This window comes from Polistes canadensis, unplaced genomic scaffold (genome assembly GCF_001313835.1).
Source record: "Polistes canadensis isolate GaletaPanama2010 unplaced genomic scaffold, ASM131383v1 scaffold_30, whole genome shotgun sequence".
Lineage (NCBI taxonomy): Eukaryota > Metazoa > Arthropoda > Insecta > Hymenoptera > Vespidae > Polistes > Polistes canadensis.
In genome coordinates this window covers 498603-508871 of record NW_014569577.1, presented here as the reverse complement: position 1 = coordinate 508871, position 10269 = coordinate 498603, and the positions used below count along the sequence as shown (strand labels likewise).

The 10269-nt window shown below is 36.4% G+C and overlaps 1 long non-coding RNA gene across 4 annotated transcripts; it reads right to left on the bottom strand.

Moving 5' to 3' along the window:
* Positions 1-436: 436 nt before the first annotated feature.
* LOC106784075 lies at positions 437-5860 on the bottom strand. Of its 4 annotated transcripts, none has more exons than XR_001381384.1 (3): positions 5147-5860; positions 1152-1307; positions 437-1051 (listed from the first exon to the last, which is right to left on the bottom strand). It is a non-coding gene; the product is annotated as an uncharacterized LOC106784075 (long non-coding RNA). The 4 variants fall into 4 exon arrangements; XR_001381382.1 differs by having other exon boundaries at positions 1152-1403; positions 5166-5860; XR_001381383.1 differs by having other exon boundaries at positions 437-1055; positions 5166-5860.
* Between the last annotated feature and the right edge of the window lie 4409 nt (positions 5861-10269).

Below are 10269 nucleotides of genomic sequence, written 5' to 3'. Positions count from 1 at the left end.
GAGAGAACGGTCCGTTGCATTTGTAGCCGGTCACGTATACGATTACGCGGCCCGCAGATGCGTGCGTGCGTTTGCGTATGCAAATATGCGTGTCTCCGGGCACGTGTGAATTTATGCATGCGGTCGCCCGGCAGCAACCGCCGTCGCTTCTGCCCGCCAGAAGTTACGCCCAGAAACGGTAGTTCGCTTTCTCGCGATTCCGAGCATCCCGGTTTCCCATCAGAGCGCGAGTATGGGAGAAAGAGAGAGAGAGAGAAAGACCATTTGCACTTTCCACGTTTCCCTTTATCCCCGTGCGTTTATTCATCGATCTACTAATTAGACTTACCGTGTGTCCGCTTATTGGTCGATAATATCATTCAATTTGTTTCATCGATTCGAAATAGAGAAAAAAAAAGAAAAGGAGAGAACAAAAAGATTATTAGAATAACTTTAATCAAAAACTATTGTCCCAATTCATTTTTTCCACGTTTTTATTAATTAGCTCTCGTAGATGTAATAAAACAAAGTGTACTTTTTTGACCCCTCAACCAAGGAGGAGAAAAAGAAGATCATTGTCATGATTATTTCACTTTTCATCTCTTATATATATGTTTCTTTTTTCTCATCCTATCACATTTCCTTCATTATTATTATATTTTTTGTATAAGTGTGAAAAAGTAGAGAATACAATACATCGACGAGACAGCCAACCAACAACCCCAGCCGAGCGGCCGCTACCGCCAGCATCGCCGGTTCAGGAATTTTTTCGTTCGTTCTTTCAACCGCTGAAAATTTCTGACTGCCCATCTCTCGCTTGGCTCCGGTAAATAATGTTTCTCCCGAGCCACGTTCGCAAACTGCGAACATAAATCGCCATCTTATATCTCTTTGGGGAGTCCGCCGGATGCGGTTCGCTCTTCCTCCTCCTCCTCAGTCTCCCTCTTGCCACCCTCTTGCTTCCCTCTTGCCTCTTCACCCTCCGCGTTCAACTCCCACCATCCCTCGACCGTTTCAACTTGGATTCTCCGGAATTCCTCGCAGCCCGCTTTTCGGTAATGGAGGTGACTTCCTGCCTTCCGCGCAGAACCAAAACGTAAGAGAGAGAGAGAGAGAGAAGAAAAAGTGTGTGTGTGTGTGAGAGAGAGAGAAAGAGAAAGCATGCATCTTACCGTATTTCCTTCGATTTTGTCGAAACTTGTCCTCCAGGCAGGATATCGTTATTTCGTTGAATGATCGTCCCGTTACGCTTCTTCTCTCCCTTATCTCCCGGAAAAACTTTTACACGAAACGGCTCGTATGTTTTCTATCTTTTCCGATTTTGTCCCCTACGACACGAGTTGTTATACTTTTCTCTTCGGACGAAATGTATATGTAGTATCCATATATGTATTTGTACGCTACTTTTCTAAAGTTTCAAATCACTATAGGAGAAAAAGAAGAAGAAGAAGAAGAAGATGAGGAAAGAGAATGGACAAAGTGTTGAAGAAAATCCTATTTAAAAAAGATCCCATTACTTATATTTACAAATTGTTATTTAGTTGCTTTTATATTCGTCATTATCTCGTTTTGATGATTATTTATGAGAATATCGAGTAAGTATCATGGCTGAAAATATTATGCATCATTCCGTACGTCGTTGATAACAATACATGCGAGCATCATTTGTCAGTAGGAACATATTTTTTTTTTCCTCAGCCCTTTCAGTTAACAGCAGGCAGCATACATTTACATATATGTATGAATGGATTGCCTATCATAAGGACTTCAAAAAGTTTCTTACTGATAAATGGTACTCGTAAGTAACATTGTTATCGAAATACAAACTATAGCATTTCTTCGAGCGTGATATACTTATACGAATAATTACGAATCTAAAGTTTGAACAATTTGCAATGATAATTATGTTATGAAGAAAATTGAAAATAGAGATTATTAAGATCGTTATTTCGAGTATTATTGGAAAGAGTATCGATGGAATTTCATTCGTAACACTTGTTCATAAAACTTTAGTATATCAGAGTTAAATGTTCACGAATAGGCTAAAATCGTAATAGTAGATATAGAATTTCGAGCGCAGCTGGATCCAGGAATTAAGCCGATAGAACCCGGTCGGCGTAGAACTTACGGATAACTCAGTCTAAAATCGAAGTTCCTCGAATTATTGTATATAATCCTATTACGTGTACTGGAACTGAAGCATGGTTCGAGCTTCGAGAATATACCTGTGCACATTCATCTGCTCTCTCTCCCTCTCTCTCTCTCTCTCTCTCTCTCTCTATCTATCTATCTATCTCTACTTCTCTTTAACGCGTTCCTTCTTATGTTACTAATGCAGCTTATGTTTCTGGTTCGCCAAAGCGGTGGTAATACCGTGAGGTGAAAAGTCTTTTCCACCTGGTCCTTTTAAATCCAGATAGAATTTCACAAAGACACTTCTCTAGCTTCACGATTTAATAAATACCATAAACGATGAATACCTACAAACTTTACTTGTTCATATTACTTGTCGCAGTAATATTCGACGAAATGGAATACGAATGAAAATAACTAAATTATTATCCTCCCATTCGTTTATATCGAATTTACCTTTTATCACGAGATACGTAATATCGTTTAATATACCATAACTAGGATAATGAAGATAATAATAAAAAACAAAAAAAAAAAAAAGAAAGAATAAAAATTATTCCTCCTATACTTTTCTTTCCTTCTTGTTTCTTCTTCATTCCATTTATTATATGTGTATTTTCTTTACCGAAGTTTATTAACCGTAGTTAATTTCAGATAAGCAGCCCTCTAAGCTCCACCTCGTGTAATGTACCTCAACGTGTACTTAAAGTACCGACGATAACGAGAACAATGTTAGCTTCTGAAGCAGCAAACGTCGAGCTTAATAGAATTTTCCTGTAATTTGTAGACGACCAACGAAATTAAAGCTGGACGGGTTCCCTGTTTGTTCTTTTTTTTTTCTCTTTCTTTTCTTGAGAATGCAACGATTCACGCAATTGAGTATCGAAAAAATGTATCCTTTAAATCTCTATATCCATACCATTTAAATAAATCCGTGATTTTGGATTCCTTTTAAATCGAATAAAAAAAGAACATAGAAGAAAGAAACGACAAAGGGGATTTTTGTTGGAGAAGAAGAAAATACGTGTTCGTGATAGTGCATTAGCGAAAAACACGTGTAGAAACATACGCTTTGTACTCAACTATCTGGGATTAAGGGGACGGGGGGTTACAGGGGGTATGAACATAGGGAATAATTAAAAGTACACCCAAGAGGTGTAATTATGGTGTCGGTAAATTACAGGAATGCAACTCTTTCCCACTGTTAATTACATATACGCACTATAAACTCAAACTCCACTCTCTCTCTCTCTTCTTCTCTTTGCATACGTAAATGTATCGAAATGCACAGGGTGTGATATGGGATTTGTTACAAATTCAACTCTCGATAACCAACGGAAATATCAAGAAAATGTAAAACGAACAATATCCGATTCAATTTGAAATGAATTTAGTTTAAACGAATAAATTCCTAAAGTTAGTTTGTATTTTATATAAATGTTTTAAATGGTAAGACGATTCACCCTGTATAAACATTGTCTTTACCAACGCGAATTTTGTTAGCTTGGTGGGGGAATAGAAAAGAGACAGAGAGGGTAGTTTCACGATGCGATACCACCACCGTTGGGCCGCGAAAGGGGTGCACAGTACCACGAGCATAATGGTGCCTGATAACCTCGAACACAAGCGACCATCCTGGACCACCGATCTGTTCTCTCTCCCTCTTTCTCTCTTTTTCACTCCTTCCTCCTTCGTTATACGTTTTCCTGTCTCCTCTCTCTTTCTCTCGTACCAACTCCGCAGCATCCTGCAATCTGCATCGCAATGCGATCCACTCTACCGTTCTCTCCTTCTCATCCCCTTGCCAGCACTTCACGATTTTCATCCCCTTTTTCTCGAGTCCTTTTCCCAACCCCCCTCCCTTCTCTTCTCACTCACCCTCTTCTTTTAACTTAACCTCTTAACCTCTCGAGAACTCTCCTACCATTCGGTGGGCGAATATGAGCTTCTACTGTTACGGTCATCGTTGATATTTCATAACAAAAATTTTGTTCTTTTCGCGAGAAAGAACCCACCACCCGCCTGCCACACAAATACGTATTTTATATATAAAATTTGTTTCTCTACTTGGAAATAAAATAAATATTTAAATATTGTATATATTGCATTTTCTTTTTGGAAGAAAAAAATTGTTTTTTAAAGTATCATTCTTAAAGTTTGATATAAATTTTGATGAGATAATAAAGTCGCAAAGGATGATGATAGTTTCCCAGGGAAATAGAAAAGTATTATCATCGTTTTAAACGATAATTGAACACGAGCGTATTTTTGATTTAATTATTGCATAAACGCCTCCGTTTCCCGTTTAATTACTCTGCGGGGATGAATCGAGATTGTGCACGAACAAGCGAGTTTCGTGCTAAGCGTGCGAGAGGGACACACACATACACACACAGAGAGGGAGAGAGAGAGAGAGAGAGAAAGGAAATTGTTACATCGATTATAGCGTAACTAGAATGCTCGCGCGATACGTCGTACGTGCCTGTCGGGTGAGTCATTGTAACGTTAATCGTCGGAATTATTGCAGGTGCCTGTTATGCTCACCACTACCACATCACTACTATTACTACCCTTCTTCTGCCCTCTTTCTCTCTCTCTCTGATACACTAATTGATTAATAGCTTTTGGGTAATGGTTACATCGTTATATTCCCGATAAAATTAGTTTACGCGCTATGAAATCCATTATCGTTATAAAATATCGACGTATGTAGTATGTGCGTATATTATTTTAAAAGGAATGTTCAATTTATTCTCTACGTTCGTCACCAAAATACATGGGGGTTGGTCGTTCTACGTTCTCCATCTTATTCTCATATCGTTTGAAAAGTTTTAAACGAACATAAACCGAGAAACCTATCTAAACGAGTTAACGATTTGCGAAACAATACGTACGGTAAACGTTTGCTTGGTGTTATAGAAAACAGAAATTCGCGGCTCGGTGTGTATAGAGTAAGAGAGAGAGGAAGAGAGGGGGGGAGAGAGAGAGAGAGAGAGAGCTAACGGCGCATAATAACGTTGATTTATGTGCTTACAATGTATAACAAGGCGTACCGGCATAATTCTCTCGACGGCGATGCCAAGTAGGAGTAACGTGGTTGGTTATATTTAACAAACTCAAGGAACATTAGTAGCCGAGTCGTGTTACGGGAAATATGTCTTCATTCGAGGCTAACGGGCAAAGCTACAGCGAAATGTTGGCGCCGTTAACAGAAATCTCTTCCATTCGTCATATCCCCTTTACCGAAATTAGATCGGAAAATGTCTCGGTAGATTTTGCCACGCCTTGAATTATTCATGTACACGTTTTCGGCGATTCGTAGATGCGGAGAATTTCCCCTTTCCTTTTCATTCCTTTCACCGACAACGTTAACTTTTCTAACACGGTAAAAACACTTCTCGTATTGTTATAATACGTCAGACATTAATCTTAGATTAAGAATCGTCGAATCGTAATAATCATATTACTTATCTTTGTAGAATATGTTTTTAGGATGAGTTACTTTGATTTTTTCTTTCTTTCTTTCTTTGTTCTTTTTCTTAAAGAAACACGCCTAACTACAGCTTACGAGTGAACCTAAATAACTCGCAAACGAGGTCGAGAAACTTCGGACCGGCCTCTCATGGAATCAATTTTATTCGTTCGAACGCAACACGTGCGACTAACAAGCTGCCTCAATTCGTAGCTGCACTCAAAAGCACTGTGAGAGCTAAAACGTATATACGTGCGCATACATACATACATACGTACGTACCTACATGCATACTCGCGTAGAGAGTCTGAATGCAATTGCCACGGACCTCTCCTCGGTAAATTCTATCTTCTATTAAATTCCTTTGTTCATGGCCTTCCGCGAAACCTCGTTCAACTATCCTCGAAATCTACCCAATAAGGTGATCGTCTCGTACCAACGATTTCTCGATACTGCTTTTCGTCTAATTTGTTCAAGTGATAACGTCAAACGTGAACCATAATAAAAGATAATCTTCTGATCCTGTACATACTTATATTCATACTTTACGATTTTGGAATAAGTAGTGTATACCACCCACAACCTGCTGGACTCTCAGATTCGTTCGTTTATATTTGATCATCCTCGTGAAATTTCATTAGTCTTTTAGAAATTAAGTAGTCACGAAGATTTGTCTCTTTAGCGCGATCAAAGAATAAATCAATTATTCGTTTGTTATAATCTTATTAAAAAAAAAAAAAAAAGAAAAAAAACGTTCATAAATAAACTCGCGCGTTACAATTTATTAATCTATTCAGAATTTTGCGTTCTAGCGTGCAATTTCACGTATATTTACCAATAGGTAGTTTCTAATTAAGTTAACATATTAATAATTTAATTATATCGAAAATATTCAGAGTTTAATATAAGAGTGAAATAATAAAAAAAAAAGTCGAAATATATTGAATATCGATAAAATTTGTAGATTAAAGTATCGCTATTTCCTACATATATAAATAATAATGAAATAACATTTCTGTTCTCGCAGATAATAAGATAAATTCCTATCTCCGGTTGCAGGCAGCCACGACGATCCCATTATTTAACAAAATCCTCATCGTCGATTAACGACCGTATATATGTATCGTGCATGGCAATAATTAATCGTTCGGCACGTTCGTGAATTATCGATTGAGTATGTGTCCCTCGTATAATCAACGATGGTCCTTCTAGGTGCGTACAATCGGAAACATCCAGTGTTAGCAATAAACGTTTACGATCGTATCGTTGACGAGAATATCATCCTTTGACATTGCTACGCTGTCTAATTCTCGTAAGGCAACAATCAAGACGGTTCTCGATCTTCGATATACGATAAATCTTCGCGAACGGAATGCACGAAACCGATTATGAGCTACTCGATCGAATGATCATTATTTACTATCCCGTTTCGATAGAGACATTAGACATTCCCAGCTTGATTTGTATGAATCCGACTGGAACTTTTTCCTTTTTTATAACGCCGTGTAAAACCTTTAACGATTCGATTATTTTTCATTTCAAAACGAACATTTAAATTATTTTTAATTGGATTTTCGAACGATTACAATTTCTAATATTTGTACGAAATCGATTCAACTTATACTTTTGTGTGATATAAGATTTATTACAAAATTGGATTATTATTATAACAGAACAAAGTAGGATATGTGATCGATCATAAATCGACTCGATAATACTTTTATAGAATACTTTAACGATGATTATTAAACGTTCGAAGCTAAATTTGTCAACGATAACAAAATGAAAATTAATTCCATTTGTTATTCGGTAACATACGATTAGTATGAACATTGGATTATTTTCATTTTGTTAAATGAAAGTTGATTTATGAGAAAGATATATTATAAAAGGTCAATTAAAAGCGACACAATCTTGGAAACGATCTTCTATTGTTATTCCATGTTGATGAAGATTTCAGATATTCTAAGTTAAGTTTGCGAACGACAGAAACTTCGAACATTTAAACGAAGTTTCTTAGATGTGTAATTTTCTAATTTATTCCATACGTTTTCTCTTCCAACATACAAATAGTTCGAAAAACTCGATAATATGCATTTAAGAATGCGAATTTATTTGATTGCGAGAAAATATGCGAGGTCGATTAACCAAAAAGAAAAAAAAAAGAAAGGAAAAATGGACTCGACGAATTCTTTCTTTCGGAATGTCGTGGGATTCTTAACGCGATTATAATCCAGACGATACGAATAATTAAAAAAATGTTATAAATTCGAAGAAACTTTTGTCGACGTGGATGATCCATTGTATTTTCAACTATGATTGGAATTTCGAAATAGATTTGAATAAAGGTGAAAGAGAGAGAGATAGAATGAGTTTAGAAATAATGGATGAGAGAAATCGTGTTAAACGAGAGAAGAAGTCGTGCAAAGTTATACTCGTAATATGTCGGACGCACCTTCATGAAAGTCCGACGGGGCTGTAATAACGCGTTAGCAGGTGTGCTAGTCGTAAATATTTCTTATTGGTAAGAGAGAAAAAGAGAGAGAGAGAGAGAGAGAGAGAGAGAGTAAGGTGCTAAAAGGGCGTCACCTGCCACCCTTGTGTCTTCCTCTCTTTCTCTTTCTTCGAAGAACTAAGGCAACTGACACGTTGGAATATTCGAAAACTTTCCAGACTTCCATATTTTTTCTTTTAGAATATATAGTACATACATTATATATTTTTGCGTGTCTGATCCTTTTTCATCTTCAATCAAATGAAATATATATATATGTGCGTGTGTAACGTAAACGCGCATAACATTTAGCAGGGGGATGAACGTTACGATCATTAATAATACGGAAGAAAGGATCGTATAGGGAATTCCTGATGGGCTAACGAAAACATCGAGAACGTTCCTGACAATCGCGCTAATAGCTACGAAAGTTATGCTAATGGAGATAACACAGATTGTCACTATTGCTGGAATTATGGGCAATCGGATGAAACGAACGTTTAGCTGGATGCATCGCATATAGATATGCATAATGCTTGTGTCGTCCTACCAGAGAGAGAGGAATATCTACGTATGTAGATATACATATACATATGTAGATATACATATACGTATATATATATATATATGTATGTATATAGGTGAGTTCTCACATAGAATATAAATACATATATATATATATATTAGGAAAGGATATCTACATAGGATACTCTAGAGATATATCTACCTACATAAATAATGATTGTAATAAACGTCCTTTCGATCGAAATTCAGTTCACATGTTCGTGATCTTAAGAGAAAATAAGAAGGAAAAAGTAAAAAAGAAAAAGATAGAGAATTTGGAAAGAAAGCAATGAACCACCGAATGACTATCGTCGATCTTCGTTCGTTCGTTCGTCCGTTAAAATTGCGAATAATGTCGTTGGGAAGTGAGAAACGAAATAGATTATACATAACACATGTATATAAGGAATAAGGACACGTGGAATTCGGACGGACATGTGTTCGCGGACCGAAAGTACCTTCGTAAATCTCGACTACGAGGGGTTATATATGTTCGAGAAACGTATTCGAAGTTTGTTCCTACGACGATTTCTATCCTATTGACGGGGGAGCACGGTACCTTTTTCTCGACATTTTCCCAACAAGAATATTTGCTGTGGAAAAACATATAGCTTTTGTTTTTTAGTTTTGTCAACTTTGTAACGTTGAATATGTTTGAATAAAGAATATATCGGATATATTATGTTATATATATATATATGTGTGTAAGTTTTTTTGTAAAAAAGAATTAAATAGAAAGTTTTTAGTTAAATCGCGTGCATATTTAACTGGTATAACGATAATTATTGTTTCTAGAAATAAATCCTATAAATTTCACGACGAAACGTTGTTTAATAGTAACAGTAATAACAGCCACCAGTAAAACATCTCGTTCGTATATATTCCACGTGTATAGGTTTATATATGCTTACTCCTTTTTTAATTTGTTTACCCCGAAACGTTATTCATCTAGAAATGCATATACATGCATATGCATATACGTATGTATAGATAGGACAATACGCGACAAGCGGCACATATACATTCAACACGCTAGAGAATATGTGGTAAATCTTGGTACTCTACCTATCCAACCTACCACATCAACTTATGTTTGTTTATGTATGAACATCAAAATAGCAAACATGATTACCGCCGGGGACTAGGGGATTACTCTTGCTCAGGATAAATCGGTACGATAGTGTAAGCACTGCCAAGCGTCTGCAGATAACTACACTCGAACGCAAATACATATACGTATACACATACGCAGACGTATCTTTCTCTCTCTCTCTCTCTCTTTATGTATAGATGTGTCTATATTTCCTAAACTCCCTTGAAATTTACATATTGAGAAAAGCTTTCAAAACAGATCTCTTATTTTCTTTCGTTTTTTTTTATTTGCTTTGCATACATCGAAAAGAAAAGAAATAAATAAATAAATAAATAAGAGAAAAAGAAACGTGGATTTATATTATTAGACGATGATAATTTATATTTATTGAAGAAAAAAAAAAAGAAAAAGAAAAAAGAAAAAAATAACGTATAAGCATTTTTTTTTCACGTGGCTAACCGTATAAAGTAAAATTAACGGGGCGTTCGGGCCGACGATGGCGATTTTTCTTCAAAGACGTATCGTTTGTTACGT